Genomic DNA, 20,538 nt, shown 5'->3' on the forward strand with positions numbered 1-20,538 from the left:
TATTCAAAACACAAGTCCACCTTTCAAGTAACTACACTTAAACATTTTCGACTCACTAATTCACTTCTCAAATAACCACACTTAACTAAATTCAAAACACAAGTCCACATTTCATGTACCCATACTTAAACATTTTCAAGTCACTTATACACTTCTCAAGTGACCACACTTATCTAAATTCAAAACACAAGTGACCACACTTTAGTAAATTCTACACATTCGTGACAAACACATTGTCTTACACAAAGAAACAAAAGCAATTTTAATCCTATGAAAATAACACTTAATTACGGTAATTGATTATGTGCCAAATCCCAATCAGATCAAATTACACACAAAAATCAGCTCCCCCATAATCTAATTTAAGAAATTGAAATATTCTAAACAAGAAGTCTGTCCTAGTTTTAGGGGAATTGCCAGTGAAACAATTGACCACAAAATCCCAATTTCACCAAAATAACATGAGGTATTAACAATTGCCTAAGGAGAAACGCGAGCAATAGTGCAGCCATTACCTTCAATAGTAGATAATGGGCACTGAACCAGAGAGTGTAGTCAAGACCCACCACTTCCAGTAATTTAGGAAACTGAAAAATTATACAATACAGAACAATCAGCAACGATGAAAACATAATTTTTTTTAAAAAAAGAGTTGATCGTGATAGAAAAAAAAGTACGAGCCAAAGGTATAAAATCGATGGCTCCAAGAATTGAAGTTGTCAACTAAAGAGCAGTGACAGCAGCACCACCAAAAAGGACGAGTGAAGAGGAATCTTCAGGATCATACTGGAATGTAGGAAATCTTTGTGTCAACAATTGGAAGGAAATCACAGACATAGACAAGGCGACAAAATTTATATTCAACAGGATGAAAAAGCAAAATGGTATAAATGATGGTTAGCTTCTTTAAATTTCCAACTTGTTACAAGATGAGTATCCTATACACATAGCTTATGGATATCTTTACGTACAAAAGTTCCATATATATGATGCATTTGGATGTCCATATGTTGAGCTAAAGTGAAACTCAAATACACCGAGATCCTTTGTTAGCCTTCGTAAAGCAAGCACTAAGAGGGCCACACACAAACAAATTAGAGAACACAAGAAAAACAGTCACCTATCCCCTAAAACTACCAAGTACATTGCATAATGAAAAAAAAAAAGAGAACTGCACGCTTCAACGAGCCACACTGCCTCGGTCATATCACATATCACAAAGAGAGGGTGAATTATGAAAAGAGGAAAAAAAAGGAAGATATGATACATAAAGAATAGCATGGAAGGTGCCATTGCTCAGGTAACCGCTCAGAATCAACATGCTTGTCGATGCATCTTCAAGCCTTGTGACTTTCAAAAGCTGAACTTTCATCATAGCAACGATATTTAATACTAAATATTACATCTAATGACTATTCGATGTAAAAATAGAAGGGGGGAAAAAGGAATTTTGCATGATGACCCACACAGGAAATTGGTAGTGTTAATAGGGGAACTGGTGAAGCAAGAAATACCTCAACTGGCGAGGACGCGGCGGTTTGGCATGGTTGATTTTGGGAGGCGGCGCTGGTGCTCTGCCGGCTGGCTCGGCGACATCGGGTTTTCTCCGGCTAGGGAAGAGAAGAGGGAAGCCAGGAAGAGGGGAAGGGCCGACTCAGGTTTCTCAGCGGCGGTGGCAACCATTGATGGATAGAGAGAGGTATAGAGAGAGAAAAGGTATAACGGCATCTTTTTTTGAAATGGAGGGATTAGGGTTTTGATATTGTTTTAAAGGGAAAGGAATTGAGATCTCACCTCAGCAGTTGGATCAACATTGAGCAATTTCACTTTTAATTTGGGGTTAAAAATTGATATCAATTTGGCTAAAATTGATATTAATTGGACAAGAATTAGGCTAGAAATTAAATAAATTGGACAAATTGAATTGACTTGGGCTGCTATTTAAAAAATGTGATATTGAAAATAATAAGATGTCATTATTAAAATAACTACATATGTAAAAAATAATGTTAACTAAAATTATTATTAGATTCAATTATCTAGCTTTTGATTACTGCATACGTCACTACATGAAATATACAGATATATACATATATTTGATTGGCTATAATGCTTCCAAATACGTACTATATACATCGATCACATACGTATTTCTGGTAATATTTTTAAAAACCGACCACAAAATTGTTGACAAATTAAAGTTTAATAAATTATAATTTATAATTAATAAATAAAAAAAATTATAAAATAAATTAATAAATTAAAATTATTTTTAACAAATTAAAATTTTAATAAATTTTAATAAATCCTATAATATTTATAACAACATCCAAATAATTTAATACAATGTGTATATATATAAATCAGATAATTAGTTATTCTATCATGACATTAACACGAGTAGTATTTTTCCTCAATCGTATAATAATATTAATGAATTTTGCAAATTGCGATAAATTTTTGGTTAATTAGCTTTTAAATATGATATTATATATATATACAACATGTTAATCAAATAAATTATCGATTACTTGTCTTATGTTATTGCAACTTAAACAATATATGTGTGTCTACATTGACACAAAATAGTATATCTATTTTATCAATATTGTGATATCAATGTATTATTCAAAATATTTTGATATATAGATTCAGTTATCTAGCTTTCTTTTACTGCATATGATCACAACACGAAATATACGTATATATAAATATATTCAATTGGCTTTCAGCTTTCAAATACGTACTATATACATCACATACCGATTTTACTACCCCATAATAATATAAAACCTATTTCACAGATACTCAGTTGAATTATCAATTGGTTTATCTTATGTCATTAATATACCTTCAGTATATAATATGTATATACTATATATATACCTATACATACACACACATATACACACTATCGACTATATCAATGCGTACTATATACATCACATACGTACATGGGTATATTATCCAATAATATAATGCGACGTATTTCATATACATACTTTGATGAGTTATCGATTATTTTGATTAGCTTACATTAATATAACTTCAACATACAATATATTAATATTACTTCTATCGTTTCAAATCAAGGTATTTAATATGTTTGGATAGATTCTACTAGTTTTTGACTACATCGTTCATCGATCGATGACTACACGAGATATACGTATGTATAAATATATTCAATTGGCTATCAACTTTCAAATACGTATTATATACATCACATACCCAATTTTAGTACCCCATAATAATAAACAACATATTTCACATATATTCAGATAAATTATCGGTTGGTTTATCTTATGTCATTAATATACCATCGCTATATAATATGTATATATTATATATATACCTATACATACACACACATATACACATACTATCGACTATATCAAGTTCTAAATACGTACTATATACATCACATACGTACATGAGTGGTATACTATTTTATATACATACTTTGATGAGTTATCGATAGATTAGATTATCTTAGATTAATATAACCTCGACGTATAGTATATTATCACTTCTATCGTTTCAAATCAAGGTATTCAATAATATGTTTGGATAGATTCTACTAGTTTTTTACTACATTGTTCATCGATCGATCACTACTAGATTACCTCATAATAGAACACATTCATTATATTATGATGAATTATCGATTAAATAGGTACGTTATATTATTATAACTGCAATAGTAGCATAATATCATTATCTCAACGGTATGATATATATACACATATTCATTATACAAAGATTATGCATATTTAACATATATACAAAGGAAAATATTTATTTTATTTATTGAAATATAAGTAAAAGATAAAGATTATGTTTAACATAATTTATTTATTTTATTTGATATATTTTTTAGTATAATTTATTTACAAAATCTGAGATTGATTGATTTTTGCTATTATAACGTGTGATCACTCAGACATTTTTAAAAACAATCTATTTGATTTTACATATAATTATTTTTTAAATAAAAACCGACCACAAGTTGTTGTTTTATTATTTTTTTAAAATTTTTTTAATTAAAAATCGACCACTTGTGGTCGCTTTTTTAAATATTTTAAATTTAATTGTAAAAATAATACTGACCACAAGTTGTTGGTTTTTAATTAAAAAAATAAAAAATAAAATAATTTTAAAAAATTGATCACAAGTGGTCGGTTTTGGGAAATTATTTTATTTTTTATTTTTTTAATTAAAAATCGACCACTTGAGGTGAGTATTGTAAAATATTTTAAATTTAATTTTTAAAACAATACTGACCACAAGTGATCAGTTTTTAATTAAAAAAATAAAAAAGAAAATAATTTCCCAAAACCGACCACTTGTGGTCGCTTTTTTAAAATATTTTAAATTTAATTTTAAAATAATACTGACCACAAATGGTTGATTTTTAATTAAATATTTTTTTAAAAAAACAACGACTACATGTGGTCGGTTGTTTTAATTTTTTTTTTTAAACTTTTTTTTTATATAAAAACCGACCACTTGTGGTCGGTTTTTGTATTTTTTTATTTTTAAAATGAATAATAATTAATATAAAATTTATTAAAGTTAATATTTTGGAATTTTAAAATATAAAACCGACCACTTGTGGTCGTTTTTTTTTTTAAATTTATTTTTTTAAAAAATTGAAAACCGACCACATGTGGTCGGTTTCTTACGATCACATTTTTGTGGTCGTTTTTTTTATGGTTGGTTTTATTATTTTTTTTATTAGTGCGTACATCTTATTAATATTGTTGTTGTTGAAGGGTTTTTTTTGAGTAACGAACAAAGTTACCTTGATGTGATCAGGAGATCATGTGTTTAAGTCATGAAAACTGTTTAATGCAGGGTAAGGTTCTATATAATAGATCCATGTGGTTGAATCTTTTTAGAATTTTATGCATAACGAAAGTTTTAGTGCATATGACTAGTTGATCCTATGTTATTCTTTTCTTGTTTTTTCTTTGTATTCTTTGTACTAGTAAATTGATTCGCGCTTCGCGCGATTATTAAATTCTTATAAAATTTATGAAATAATAATTTTGCAATGAATAGCTATATACATTGAATTTCTATTTTTGCTTATCGTTTTTGACATATCAAAATAAGATAATTTTTTCATTATTTTATCCTTAATATTAATTGTTTTTTTTTTCAAATTAGTTTCAAGATACAATGTAAGCATCACATAATAGAGCTATTATGGTAAAATAACCGATGTTATTAATTATTTTCTTAATAAGTGTGTCAACTCAAAATATGACAAGTAAAATCGAACGGAAAAATTACAAAGAAAATTCAATAGAATAAACAAATTAAATTTGATAATCACATATTCAAAGTTTCTTCATAATTATGTATTTCTAAAGTATTTAAATAATTTTACTAACTTTTTTAGATATTCACTTATGATATGTACTATCAACATTTTCTCTTACTTTGAGAGATATTATAAAAAATATTGTTTCCTTTGACTTTAATCTTTTACATAAGTTTAAACACCGTTTTTATTTTTTTACAGTAAATAAATGCTTTTATATTATTTTAAAATGTGTAATTTATTTAGAATTAATAAATTTTATGTAAAAGTACATAGTTTTTTTATTCATTGTTAATAAGTTAAATGAGGATGTAAAATAACTTTAATCCCTGCATTTACGATTTTTTTATTAAATAAAATGGCATTAAAAATTGAACTAATATGTTAAAGAAGCGTTAGATTAACTTAATGAAATTTATTTTAGAGAAAATGAAGATTGTTTTGGTCTGCAATATCACATTTATTTAGGAGGAGAAATGAAAAGTTAAAAATTTTAAGAAAAGAACCTTTCTTGAAAATTGAATAGTCTTTGTAGTAGTAACTTATTTTCATAAATATCTTCCTTAATTAATTGAGTGATGTGTGTATATATATATATATCATAATTTTCATGTTAATACACACAAAATCTAATTTATTTTTATAAATTTATGAAATCAAAAATATAAAAATTATTATGAGAATTATAGCTTAGAAGAATTTCATTTCTTATCATATTTACTTTAGTTAAATGAGAAAGAAAAGATTTTTACTCAAAATTTGTGGTGGATATATGATTTATAGCAATATGATGCTTTTCACTTTGTAATTTCAAAGAAAACATTATGATCCATCGCATAAAACTGATTTAGTACTTCACATTGCTAAAAATGGCCCTTTTTAGTGGCGTATGTGTACATTAACTTCTTTTGATACCAAGGAAAAAAAAATCACAATGTTGTTAAGCATAAATTTTAAATTTCACTAAAAGAGATGGTCACAAATAGCGCGTCAATAATTAAACTCTGAGCAATTTTTTTTTTTTGAATTTAGCCTTTAGGGACCAAAATTAGATTTTTGTGAATCATTATTTTCTTCACTAATAATATGTTCCTTTGATTTTCATATAAATTAAAAGAAATAAAACAACAAATAATAATATATATGTGGTTATTTTGTTGTAAAAGATTTAATGAAAACATCATATTATTTTTTGAAGATACATCATATGCATGCATTTAAGAGAAAGGAATAATTGAATTTATCAACATAAGACATGAACCACAAGAGTACTCCTCAGCAATTATATTTAATACTCCTCTAATGTCCATCACAATTCTCCTTGTCCAAAAAAGATAAAAGTTACAAAAAAATAAAATAAAATACAAATATTATCAAGCCAGAAAGGGAAAAAACAGAAGAAGAAGGAAATCTAGCATACTTGCAAATTTACATAGGAACTTCATAGCCTCTCTGCAAACTCCTTTGAAATAGATACAAGGGTTTTTCATCTCGCAATGAAAGTTGGTGCTTCCTCCAAATGCACAATCATTCTGGTTCTCCTAACAAAGAAATCCTTTCCGTAGCTCATCAAAAGGCTCCTTTCCCTAGCTCATTATATAATTCGTTTCTGACCATTTTGGTTTTGTTTCAATTATGGAATGTTTAATGTTTAGGTAGATGTGATGAATCAGTTATCAACGTTTGGACTTCTTCAATTAAGTAAATGGATTTTTATTACAATCATTTAAGTTAATTAAATAATTAAAAAAATGTGAAAAAACTTCAAGAAAGGGAGAAAAAAGAAAAATGGGAATGGAGGTCTCTAAGACATGTCACATATGATTGGTTATTGATTTCTTTTATATATATATAGAGAGATTTGTGATGCTTTATTTGAGTCAAAGATTTATTAGAAACCTAAGTTGTTTGTACTCTTCAAAATGTTTCCGCATCCATATGAAATCTTTCAAAAATATATTATTTTTGAAGAATCCAACACATATTTGTAGACGTTTTTGACGAGTTCGAGCAACTTAGTCAGAAACAATCTACTTATCTTTGTTGGTCAACTTAGTCAATTTCAATTTTTTATTATTCAATATTTTTTTTTCATTAAAAAGTAATTTTCGGACATAATAACCTTATAATTTGAGTGACCATTTGAAAAATTTAGCTTATAATTTTGCCTTGTCTAGTACATGATGAAATCATAAAATCTTAGGACACCTTATGACACAGTACGCGAAATGCTGTGTATGAGAAAGATTTTTTTTTTTCCTGATACTTGGCTTAATTTTATTTTTTTTCTCACCTATTTATCTATTTTTGATTAATTTTTTTAGTATTTTTCGCTTTGTTAAATTTAATTTAATATAGTTGAGGCAATGATGATTGAAAAATTATACCATCAAACTATGAAAGCTTAGTCATAAGCTTATTGATTCATCTCAATTATTACTTTCTGAGCCTATTTATTTATTATTCGGAAAAGGGTCAGAAATACCCTTTAACTACTAGAAAAGGGTCTAAAATACCCTCCATTTATGTTTTGGCTCTAAAATGCTCTTCCATCCACCTATAGGGCTCAAAAATACCTTCTACTTAACAGATACCTATTAGGCTTTAGTTTTACACATGACATTTTGATATTGGTTAGAAATTTAATTAATTAAAATCTGATTATTTTTAAAACTAATTCAATTCCTACCTAGTTACCCACCCATTTGTCCAACCCAATGACCCGATCCAAACATAAAAATTAAAGGGGAAAACTATTCTAGACATTAGTTTCATTTTCTCAAATATTTCAGTAGCAATTTTAGAATTTCTAAGCTGCCAAACGCCGTCGCCGGAGCTTCATCGACTTTGACGGCGGCAGACTAGTGCCAAAACGTGCGCCAAGCCTCCGCGAACCTAACCCAACAAAAATCCCCCAAAAATACTTCCTCAAACGCCGAAAATTTTTATTGGAAAGAAGTGTCACCGTTTGTGATTTCCGGCAGTGGCGCCGCCGCCGCAGTTCACCGTAAAACGGGAAAAACTAAACACCAAATGGGGTGCCTCCTTCAGGCGACCACACCCCAGCAAGAAGATCCAAAAACTACGGCGTCAATCGACGCCAATTTGAGACCAAAATTTTCGCCGGCGGCGGAGATTTTCGATGGTGGAGCTTCGAATCCAACAATTTCAACGGCAAGCGAATCCAAACAAGGTCAAGAAAACAATTTTCACAAAAGCCCCTTCGATTTCTTCACAGAACGTGTCCAATTTTTTAAATTTATTTTCCTACTGTTTGTTTGTGTTTACTCATATAGTTATCTGACAAGTTTCATTTTTTAATTATTTTTCATATGAAATTATGAAGAATGGTTGATACAGTGGATGTAGTTTTTAATTACGAAATAATATTTTTTTTGGGAGTTGAACATTTTCCTTTCTCGCGCTAGGGTAAATTGGAAGTTGTCGAAGAGATGCAGAATGAAGCAGGCTGTGTTGTTTGGAAGACTAGAAAAATGTCTTTCTTGTTGCCTCGTCAAGTACAATTTTTGATGAAGATTCCGATGAATTTGAAAAGGATGACCAATCAATTTTAAAGCCTACTAAATACAAGGATAGGTGGAAAGCAATAGAAAAGAAGTGACTGAATATATAATCTAGTTTTTAGAGTTTGTTATTGTTATGTAATGGCACAATGAAACTTTATATTTAATTTTTTTAATGTTAATTAGACTTGAAAGTTGTTGTATCTGGAAACAAATTACCAATGTTTTGTGATTTTTGAACAATGAAATTGCATATGAGAATGTCATTGCTTGTGTTTTAAGTGGTTTTGGTGTCTCTTGATGACAATTTGCTATTAAACAATGCAATTGTTTTGTGTGAAATGAAAGTTGAAAGAGCAAAAATAGACAAGTGGGGTCGAAATAAAAGCATTATTTCATGACATTTCAAAAAAGTTTGATTACATAGAAAAGTAGTAGATAAAAAGGAAACGTAATGTTTGCTTTTGAAAATTTTCATTCCATATGGCAGACATAGAAAAGTAGTAGCTAAAAAGGAAAAGTAATGTTTGCTTTTGGAAATTTTCCTCAAATTGATTGAGTCATTGTTCTGTATTATTGAAGTGAAATAGGGAGGTCTTAAACATCACCTGATAATGTTGTTATATTAAGAAATTGACAATGGAGCTTAGTTTGCGTACAACAAATCAGTGAAAAATTGACAATTACCCATTGAATTCTAGAAGATTGAATCGAATAGAGTGAAGTGAATAACTAAATAACATTCATTTGATATTATAGAGATGGTACAAAACCTCAAATATATTGCAAACCGAAAGTTTTCACAAGACATCTATTGTGCCATTACATACATTCAAAAATTTAAAGAAATACTACTTTCATGTCCCTTGAACCAAAAAACATTCAACCAAAAAAAGCAATTACTTCCCTATTTTTTGCCACTCCTCTTTGTCTTCAGTTTGCCTATTTTTTTTTCTTTTCAACATTCAACTGATTTGAAGTGATGGCTGTGTTGCCTTTGTAAGTCAACTTTTTTGGTGAATATGGTATATTTGTAGGTATACTCACACCATTTTCATCTCCCTTGAAGCTAATCTTCCTAGTACCAGTTGGTCGATGGGAAACCTTTTTAGCTTTAAGCCTAGTCTTAGCTTTGGAGATTCTTTTAGGCTGTATAGTTGGCTGCTCATCCTCTTCAGCTTTTTCTCCATCTGTATCAGCCACTGTACATCAAAGAGCAACACAATCAAGAGTACGCATAACTACACTAGATTCTTGGCTATCTTGGGGTGCTGAGAGTGGTACATCTTGGACTGATTGTATTGATCTGTTAAGCTACAAGAGTCAACAAAGTAGTTAGATAGTCGATTACGTAATGCGAATATTTGTCAAGTACAGAAAAATTAATTACCAAAGGACATCTTCTTTGATTGTGGCTTGTTGCACCACAATGTCCACATGTCATTTTCAGTCCTTTTCTTGAAGCTGGCCATACCCCCTCCTTTTCCTAGACTCAACCTTTTCTCTTTCTCTTTTATGCTTTGGTCTACCAACCATTTTATGTATTTCTGGTGGCTCCATAGCATGAGCAGAATCAACTTTCCAAAATTTAGAACCTCTAACAGGTTGTATCTTATACATGTACACCAACATGTAAGCTTCTTTTGAATACCACCAATTTATATGAACTTTTGGTTCTTGTTTATCATGAATGTAAGCTTTGATGGCATGAGGACACGGTATACCTGTCAAGTCCCATGTCCTACACGTACACTTCTTTCTACCAATATGCACCACATGCGTATCTTCGTCCTTAATGACCTCATACCCTTGATCTCTATTAGATTTAACTTCAAAACAATGTGCAATCATATAGTAATCATTATACAACTCCATAGCATATGGATTAAAATTTTTTTTCCAATTTTCCCCCTCATTTTTCAAGTTCTTCCAACCTTACCATGGCCTATTTATACAAACAGTGACAACAACCTTAATTAAAAAATAGTACGACAATATGCACAGAATGTCAAGACTATAGCACCCAAATATCTCTATCTACGACAAATATTATAAACTGACATTAAATAGTAAAAAACTGAGGTTTTCAAACTGTAAAAAAAATAGTGACCAGATTACCTTGGTTCTAATTTCTTCCAACATCTTGATTATAGGTTTTCCTCTTGCATTTAGAATCCATTTGTTGAATAATTCTGTGAAATTATTTTCAAATGCAAAATTTTTGCAGATTGTATCAAAATAAGTCCTGCACCAATGTTGTACAGGAAACCACACTAAATCCTTGGCAGCTTGTTCAGACAAAGCACCAATATCCTTTAATTGATCATGAAATTCTTCTTCATATGTGCTCCAAGCAACCCACCACAAAAGTTTCTTCATTTGTACACTTCTCCAAATCTTGCTCTAATTTGCTTCTATGTGTCTTACACACCATCTATGATGTGCTTTGGAAAAGACTTGACTAATAGCATTTAACAACCCCTATAACAATAAACATAAAAATAGTTAAAGTACTAGTTACATAATAATTCAACATGAAAGCATAAATAAATATGTCAGGCAATTACCTTCTGCATATCAGACATAAATGTTAATCCTTCACCATCAGCTAAATCTAAAGAACTTCGCAACAATTCAGCAAACCATTTCCAGGTTCTACTTGTCTCTTTGTCCACTACTGCCCAAGCAAGGGGGTAAAAGTGTTTCATTGAATCTTGGACAAGTACAACTAATAAAATTCTCTTGCATTTTCCTTTTAAAAAGGTGCCATCTAGCACTATAAAAGGCCTCAAATCTGCTTTCTAACCATTTTTCAGCGCTTGAATACAAACATACATCCTTAAGAACCTTCTTTTCCCTTGATCCAAAGCCTCTTTAGATATATTTGTGATCATATCTGTACCAGGATTGCTCTCCCTGAGTTCTTGGGCATAAGCCTCCAACTTATTAAATTCGTCAATGTAGCTACCCTTCAATTTCTCTAATACAAGCCTCTTAACCCTTTTCACTGTAGAATAGCTAACATTTAGTTTAAAAGTATCATACAAATATTTTCTCATGTCTGTCACCTTAATTTTTGGATCATTCTGAATTTTCTTCTTGAAGTAGTGTGCTAAAGCATCTTGGGTAGCTCTTCTATTCTTAGAAGGTATCAAACATGTGTGATTTGTATTCAAAGTCTTAATTTTGAAACCTTGGCTTTTCTTATCTTCAGATATCAAACACTCAAATGGACATCCAACATCACACACATATCTCAATCTGGTAGTGTCACTTTTATCAACTTGAAGACCTTTCTTATTAGCAATAGAGTAATAACTCACAACTCTCTTAGCTTCTTTAAGACTTTTAAAGAATATACTCTTTTCCAACTCTAAGAATATGTACAGCTGGTCATTGACTTCTCTACTCTTTTATTTTCTAAAAAGTTACAACTCTTCACTGTCATAATCACTAAGAAGAGGCACATTATTATCCTCTTCCTCCTCTGATTTAACATCAGTTGCTATTTCTACATCTACTTTATTCAAAATAGATTGATTAACAAGAAAGATGTTTGGAGTTACAACACTAGCTTCACCCTCATCTACAACAAATAGTTGAAGCACCTTGAACTGTCTAGACAAAATAGATTGTAGGGTCCTAATACCTGAATCATCCTCAAGCAAAATATACTTACCATTAGGCCCTGCTACTAGTAGTTGCTTGACAACCTTAAAACCAAATTTTTTAGTGAACTCTGTAGTAAGATCAATATATGACAATAGATCAACATTATATCCTCTCCAAAATTGGTTCAATTTCTTTGTTTAGACAAGTTGAGGAGATAGGATCCACTTTCCCCCGTAATTAAAAACTACATCCACGGTATCAACCATTCTTCTAGAAATTCACATGAAAGATAATTAAAAATGGAACTTGTCAGAAAACCATATGAGTAAACACAAACAAACAGTAGGAAAACTAATTTAAAAATTTGAACACGTTTTGTGAAGAAATCGAAGGGGCTTTTGTGAAATTTTTTTTTCTGACCTCATTTAGATTTGCTTGCTGTTGAAATTTTTGGATTCGGAGCTTCGCCGATTGAAATCTCTACCGCCGGTGAAAATTTCAAACTCAAATTGGCATTAATTGACATCGTAGTTTTTGGATCTTCTTGCTGGGGTTTGGTCGCCTGAAGGAGGCGCCCCGTTTGGTGTTGAGTTTTTCCCATTTGATGGTGAGCTGCGGCAGCGCCGCCACTGCCGAAAATCACAAGCGGTGGCACTTCTTTCAAATAAAAATTTTCGGCGCTTGAGGAAGTATTTTTGGGGGATTTTTGTTGGGTTAGGTTCGTAGAGGCTTGGCGTACATTTTGGTACTAGTCCGCCGCCGTCAAAATCGACGAAGCTCCGACGACGGCATTTGGCAGCTTCGAAATTCTAAAATTGCTATTGAAATTTTCGAGAAGATGAAACAAAAGTCTTGAATACTTTTCCCATTTAGTTTTTATGTTTGGGTCGGGTCGTTGAGTTGGACAAATGGGTAGGTAGTTTCGGTAGGAATTGGATTGGATTTTAAAAAAATCAGATTTTAATTAATTAAATTTCTAACCAATGTCAAGATGTCATGTGTAAAATTAAAGCCTAATCACATATCTGTTAAGTGAAAGGGTATTTTTGAGCCCTATTGGTGGATGGAAGGGCATTTTAGAGCCAAAACATAGATGAAGGGTATTTTAGACCCTTTTCTAGTAGTTGAAGGGTATTTCTGACCCTTTTCCATTTATTATTATTTGTGCACAATTTTTCATTTATTCAATTTTAAATTTATTTGAGATTGAGACGTAGTATTATTATAATTTATAGAAGGCAATAAATTAGAGTCTCTGATATGCTTTATCATAGTGTATTTAGCACTGTACGTTGCCAAGAATAAAATGGGGTGATCATTTTGGCATTTGGATTTTTCTAAATTATCCTTGTGCAATCAAATGCCTCTTCATTTCTTAATCCCTGATGGTGTATTTTTTTTTTACCATTACAGCCTAATACTAAAATAATAAAGTTATAATTATCGAGTAGAAATAAAAAATTAATTTATTTGAAAAGTTGAATTCAACAAACAAAGACGCTTTGGAGTAGTAGTAAAAGGGAACAGAGGGGTCATTTCCATTTAATAACTTTGAAATTCAATAATTTTATTTTAAAAATATTTAAATGGTCTGATACTTAATAGAGGGAGTATCTAATTTTATGCAAATGAATAAATGAAATCTAGTACTCCTCCGTTTTATTTTATGTCATAATTTGACACTGAAGTTTAAGAAATAAGAAAACACTCGATGATTTTTATCAAATTATTTTATTAAAAAATGTACTTCTAGTATCTTGGGGGGTTTGGGCCACAGGTGACAAAAGAGTTTTAAAATAAGGTATGAGTGACACAAGTCTTAATTATTAGTTGGAGGTGACAATTACTTTATTATGGATTAAGAAAGTTGGGAAAGTTTGAAAATAACTGACAAGTTTTTAAATTTATACTTTGATCCCAATGTATACCTAAAATAACAGGAAACGGAGGAAAAAAAGGCGCCTTTCTCTCTCTTCTAATCCATTGTTATTTTCTTTCTCTTAGCAATTTTTGTTGTTCATTGCTTCTATTTCTGCTGCTTTATTGATCATCTTCTGCTTTATTATCATCATCTTTTACTTCATTATCATCTTCATTTTCTTCTTGTTGACCATTTGTTGTTGTTGGTATAACGCTACTGCTGCGATCTGACCAATTTCTTAGGTTGAATTTTGTTTACTACATCACTTTCCACTTTGGCATTACTTCATAGATGACTTTGGTAAGTAAAATTATGATTTTTATTCGTATTTGTCATCTGGATACACTTCTGTTTTGCCAACAATGGATAGAACTCCGATCATGAATCCAGCATAAGTGCCCACAATTTAAATAGATCAATCATCTGGTGCATCAGGTGAGTAATCTGTTGCATCAGGAGATTTATCTGTTGCATCAGACTGTTTATCTATTGCATCAGACGTATTATCTGTTGTATCGGGATGTTTATTTGTCATAGGTGACTTTGGCAAGTAAAATTATAATTTTTTTTCGTATTTGTCATCTGGGTACACTTCCGTTTTCCAACAATGGATAGAACCCCGATCATGAATCTAGCATAAGTGCCCATAATTTAAATAGATCAATCATTTGGTGCATCAGATGAGTAATCTGTTGCATCAAAAGATTTATCTGTTGCATTAAACTGTTTATCTGTTGCATCAGACGTATTATCTGTTGCATCAGACGTATTATCTGTTGTATCGGGATGTTTATCTGTTGCACCAGACTAATTATCTGTTGCATCAGAATGTTTATCTGTTGCACCAGACTAATTATCTGTTGCAACAAATGATTAATCTGTTTGAAACAACACAAATCAACCCCTGCCACAAACCCAACAGATAACCAATATGTTTCAACTTTTGCTATTGCTACTGGATTCAAAATTATTTCTTATGTCCAATTACCCATCCCAAATTTCCTAATTCGATTTCTCATTTTACTTATCTTTTTCATTAATCAAGAAAAGATTAAAAAAATTCATGTTTTACCCTTTGCATTAATCACTTTTTCTTCAAATTAAAATGGAAACATCATTTAATTAGGGGACTATACGCCGACCGACGTTAAAAGCTTTCTTCTCTTATGAAATTTTGATTGAATAGCAAACAATGGTTATTTCAAACACGTCTACTGTCCCATCAACTGATCAGTGGGTTATGGTATACTAGACATGTTATTAATTATTTTTCTTAATCAATGTGGCATCTCAATTTGAGATGGGTAATTTGAGACAGAAGGAGTACGAATTAAAACGTCAGAGCCAAGCAAAGCAACAAACTAGTCATCTGTTGAAACAAACTATTTATCTGTTGCATCAAACTTCTTATCTGTTACAACATGAGTAGTCTGTTTTGAACAATACGTCAACCCCTGCCACAAACCCAACAGATAAATCTTACTATTGCTACTGGATTCTAAATTATTCCTTTTTACGTCGAATCGTCGACATGTTTGTTGAGAAGATAATAGACAAAATGAAAATTAAATATGGATTAAAACGTCAAAGATCAAACATAATTTATTTATTAAACAAAAATAAATAAAAATACATATAATAGACTAAAAGAAAAATAATAATCTATTATTATTATTATTATTATTATTATTATCATCATCATCATCATTGCTAGCCGGCCAATCTTCAACCGAAAGTAGAAAGGCCCTCCTCAGCCTGCGTATCTCGCGGAGCATTCTTGCTCTAACTCCTCCCAGTTCCCATTGTAGGTGACGAACTTGATTTCGAAGTTCATTCACGGCGTCTTGCAGAAAAGCAACATCCCACACTGGGTCAGCCATAATCTTATCTTCTAGAGTATAATATGAAAGACGAGATGCAATAAATAAATAGAGTGCAGTTGAATGAACGATTGAGTAAGGAGTGACCTATTTATAGAGGAATGAATCTGAATAAGAGGTAAAAAGGCGCGACTATTCACCTCCATACATTAATTATATTTTTGATTAAATTAAGAAAATAAATATTGTGATATAAGTCTAACTTTTCAGATTATTATTATTAATTAGTTCTTTCGAAGAGCCGTTTTTATTGAATTATGGCAACAGATTCTATATCTGTTGCATCAGATAACACATCTGTGACAACAGATATATTATCTGTTGCAACAAATATAAAATATGTTGCATTAGATAGACTATCTGTTGCAACATATAATCTAACTGTTCACCTCCATTTATTAATTACATTTTTGATTAATGTGAAAAGTAATGACTTAATTAAATTAAGAAATATTGTAATAAGTCATGACTTTTAAGATTATTATTATTAATTAATTTTTTTCAAGAACCATTTTTATTGAGTTGTGATGACAGATTCGAAATCGGTTGCATCAGATAAATCATCTGTGACAACAAATATATCATCTATTACAACAATAGTGAACCTGTTGCATCAAATAATTTATTTGTTGCAACATATAATCTACTCTTTTTTTTTTAAAAATAACTATCATCATATCATTAATTCAAATTTGCTTACTTTTTTGTTTTATAAATAAAAAAAACACCTTTTCAAATTTCTTAATAAAATAATAACCATTTTATTATATAATAAATAATTTTAAAAAATAAATTCAAAAACAAAAATGGTGAAAAGTCATGATCAGTTATTAAAATTGTGCTTATAAATTGTGTTTATCATTTACTTCCTTATTATTTATTTACAAAATATTTTTCATATTGAATAATTGGAAAGTCATATCTTTTTCTTTTCACCCTCTCAATAACAACAATAACTCTTTTTTATTAATAACCGCTAGGTGCAACGTATGATCGATCTGTCGTAGACCTCTGTAGACACAAATTGCTGCTCAATCCCTACCACCAACCATTGACATGTTGAGAACAAGGAATAAACAGAATGATTATTATTAAATACTAAATAAGAATTAAAAATTCAAAGTTGACAACAAAATGAAATGAATGTTCATAGATTTTTGAATCCCTTGGGTAGATCCTATATACAAAAGGAGAAAAATACATACATGCGCTAAAATAAATAACATTACCTAATTATTATTACTATCATTATTATTATTGTTAATCGAACATTTTTCATTCGGCAGCCTTGCTTCGAAGTCATCCAAATCTCTCTGGAGTTCATCAAACTACCTTTGAAGTTCACGCAAGGACTCGATATGAATATTCTTGTACGAATCTGGATCATCCATATTTGTAAGGAGGGACCTATTTATAAATTATTGTATCTCAGAAAGAAAAGAAAATTGCTTTAAAATAAATCTAGCAGATGGGTAATCTGTTGTAAAATATATTCTTTCTGTTAGATAACTTACAACATATGGCAGTCTTTTGCAATAGATGTATATATCTGTTTGATTTTTACAACAGGTTAATCAACTGTCATAACAGATGTCTCCAATTGTTTGATAATATAAACAGATGTGTCATTTGTTGCAACTAACTAGTCATCTGTTTATTCAATTTAAGCAATAGATGGACTAGGAATAATAAGGTGCATGCAGATGGATCCACTATCATATATGTGGGAGTTATGTATGTATTACTGATAAGGTCACTGGGATAACACACACAAAGTACAATATTTTTATGAATGCCATTTTTTACCGATTAGGCATTGATCATTCAAACTAGATCCTGCATTGTACCATTAAGTTTTATGGGTTCGAAATTGATAAGGCTGAGGACCTCATGAAGATAGTGCAGATACCCTGTTACGAATTACTGACGGTTGTTGCTCGTGTTTATGCGTGTCAAGTTTTGAGAAGGGATCAATATTTGTCGTCACTATAGAGAACTAATAGCGATTGAACTTAACTTTAAGTGTGAATTGGACCCTTAGAGGGACCTCAAAGCCTCGTACTGCATCAAACAAGAATGGAAAACCAATATGGTTATTGCCCTGGACAAAATTTATATGGTTGGGTTGCTCGCTCGGGGTGATGATTATATGCCAGAAGGTGTGGTAGGAGAATGCTTTCAAGGAAAAATGGGTGGTTGATGAAAGACTATATCATCTAAGAGCTAATTGAAGAAAAGACGTAGGGTAGAAAGTAACTTCTAACAAATATGGCTGATGGAATTATCTTAATAGATGCAAAATCTGAATCAAGTGCAAATATAAAAGTGTATCCGGTAATGTAATTTCGTCTGTTGTATCTCTGAAAGAAAAATAATGCAGATGGACACTTTACTAAGGAAATGCATGGTCGGGATTGTCACCTAGGTAAAAAATAAGAGAAGACCAACAAAGCAGCCTCATGGGCATCGAGGGTTGAAATGATGTTCAGCGAGTCTAGAAAACTTATGCCAACAACAACTGCAGTTAAAATAAGAAAACTAAGCGAAGACGGTAATTTCTGAATTTTAAATTTCATCCCATGCCTTCTTATTTGTATTTTTGATCAGGTCCACTGCCGTTGACCTGATCGGAACCATAAACTAGATTGAAAGAAAAATAGAGTATCATTACTTTCTTAGCAATATGGATTAATTGATTGTATTTTCTTGCCTTAGCATGCTTTCAACATTCCTTGGAGAAGATCAGATACTTGCTGTAGTATGTGAATCCGGATAATTTTTAAGCTTGCCTCCAGCTTGATGATTCTATATTCAAGCTGGTCGTTGCCGTCTTCAAAGTTGGTAAGGAGTTCCTCGTCTCTTATGAGTTCAATCAGGAACGCTACCTTCAAAGTTGTGGCATTCTAGAAGCCCTTCAGAACACTTTCTTCAGAAGCCTTAAAGGATACATGAAGGGTCGCTGTGTTTGTTTTAGGTCAAAATGTGTTGATGCACGTTGAAGATGTGGTTCCAACAGTTGAACAACACACTTTTATTGAGCTTTGCTCCATGCATCTTGCTCAACCAATTTGATAAATTAGTAAGCATGGAGTTACATAGTGTGTGATCTAAACCGGCTCTACTAAGCCTATCAAACATTACGTAACTCTAAGATCATTACCCTATAAAAATATATGCTTGAGTTAGTGCACAAATTAAACAAGCCCAATCTGTCAGCCTTTCTGCTGATCACTCATCTCCAATATAGATGGCAAGATATCTGCTATGCAAAAGTCTACACCATCGCCATACATGCTTGCCTGGGAGCAATTCTTCAGAAGACATCAACAGATAACTTTAGAAGAATTACTCCCAGGCAAGCATGTCTGGCGATGGTGTAGACTTTTGAATAACAGATATCTTGTCATCTATATTAGAGAAGAGTGATCAGCAGAAAGACTGAGAGATTGAGCTCGTTCATTTGTGCACTAACTCGGTCATATTTTTTTTGATAGAGTAATGAGCTTGGAGTTACGTAACGTTTGATAGGCTTGGTAGAGCCGGAGATTAGGCTTTAGTATAAATAGCATCTTTTAGGGTTTATTTAAAAGAAGTTCTTTTTTTTTTTTTTAGTTTTGGAGATTTTTTTTTCTTCAACACTTATCAACTATTTGTGGATTCCTATTTTGGGGATTAGATTAAAGAAACTACTTGTTGCTTTTCATCCGTTCGTAAGTTTATCCTTATTATCATGAATTCAACTTTGTATTTCGTTTATCAAATCATGAGCGGCTAATTCCATTAGTCGGAGTTATGGGATTCATAGACTAGGGTTTGATAGGTTACTAGGTATTTAACGGATTCAAAGAGTAGTAGGACGTCTTGAAATTCTGTTGTTTAAACTAAAATTTACTGGTTGCAAACATTAGGTTATACCTTAGGTTTTATTTGCTTCTAACGGAGAAATAGACTAGAGGCCGTGAATGATCAACAGGGACTCGTAAGCTACCAACCTTCTGTTTAATGATCAATGCCGTAACTGGATTGATAAAATCCTATTAGAAATAGATAAGTTATCTAAGTTTGAGAGAATTAGATAATAAATTGTCTGGTGAGGTCGAGAGATAAGTCAGATAGTATCGTCGTCAGGGATAATCTGCTGTTTCTACTTACTTCAAGAATCCCAAGCATTACCTAGTATCTGTCAATTCCCAAAACCTATGGTGAACATAACTCTGGTTTCCCATTTAGACTAATTTCAAACACTAAAATATTGAAAGTGAAAATTAACTC

The 20,538-nt window shown here is 31.1% G+C and overlaps 1 long non-coding RNA gene and 3 other non-coding genes across 4 annotated transcripts in view; 2 read left to right on the forward strand and 2 right to left on the reverse strand.

Annotated features, from left to right (window-relative positions):
* LOC124888115 overlaps positions 1-1,857 on the reverse strand; it is a 3,734-nt gene extending 1,877 nt beyond the window's left edge. The window contains exon 1 of the long non-coding RNA XR_007046087.1: positions 1,515-1,857. This is a non-coding gene — a long non-coding RNA (uncharacterized LOC124888115). The remainder of the gene's footprint in view (positions 1-1,514) is intronic.
* LOC124888376 lies at positions 1,293-1,380 on the reverse strand. The gene has a single exon (XR_007046502.1). It is a non-coding gene; the product is annotated as a small nucleolar RNA snoR128 (small nucleolar RNA).
* Positions 1,858-7,501: 5,644 nt separating the features above from the next.
* Positions 7,502-7,599, forward strand: LOC124888356. Its single transcript, XR_007046482.1, has one exon. It is a non-coding gene; the product is annotated as a small nucleolar RNA snoR31/Z110/Z27 (small nucleolar RNA).
* Positions 7,600-7,690: 91 nt separating this feature from the next.
* LOC124888372 lies at positions 7,691-7,780 on the forward strand. The gene has a single exon (XR_007046498.1). It is a non-coding gene; the product is annotated as a small nucleolar RNA snoR116 (small nucleolar RNA).
* The last annotated feature ends 12,758 nt before the right edge of the window (positions 7,781-20,538 follow it).

Source organism: Capsicum annuum, chromosome 10 (genome assembly GCF_002878395.1).
Source record: "Capsicum annuum cultivar UCD-10X-F1 chromosome 10, UCD10Xv1.1, whole genome shotgun sequence".
In the NCBI taxonomy this organism is placed as follows: Eukaryota; Viridiplantae; Streptophyta; class Magnoliopsida; order Solanales; family Solanaceae; genus Capsicum; species Capsicum annuum.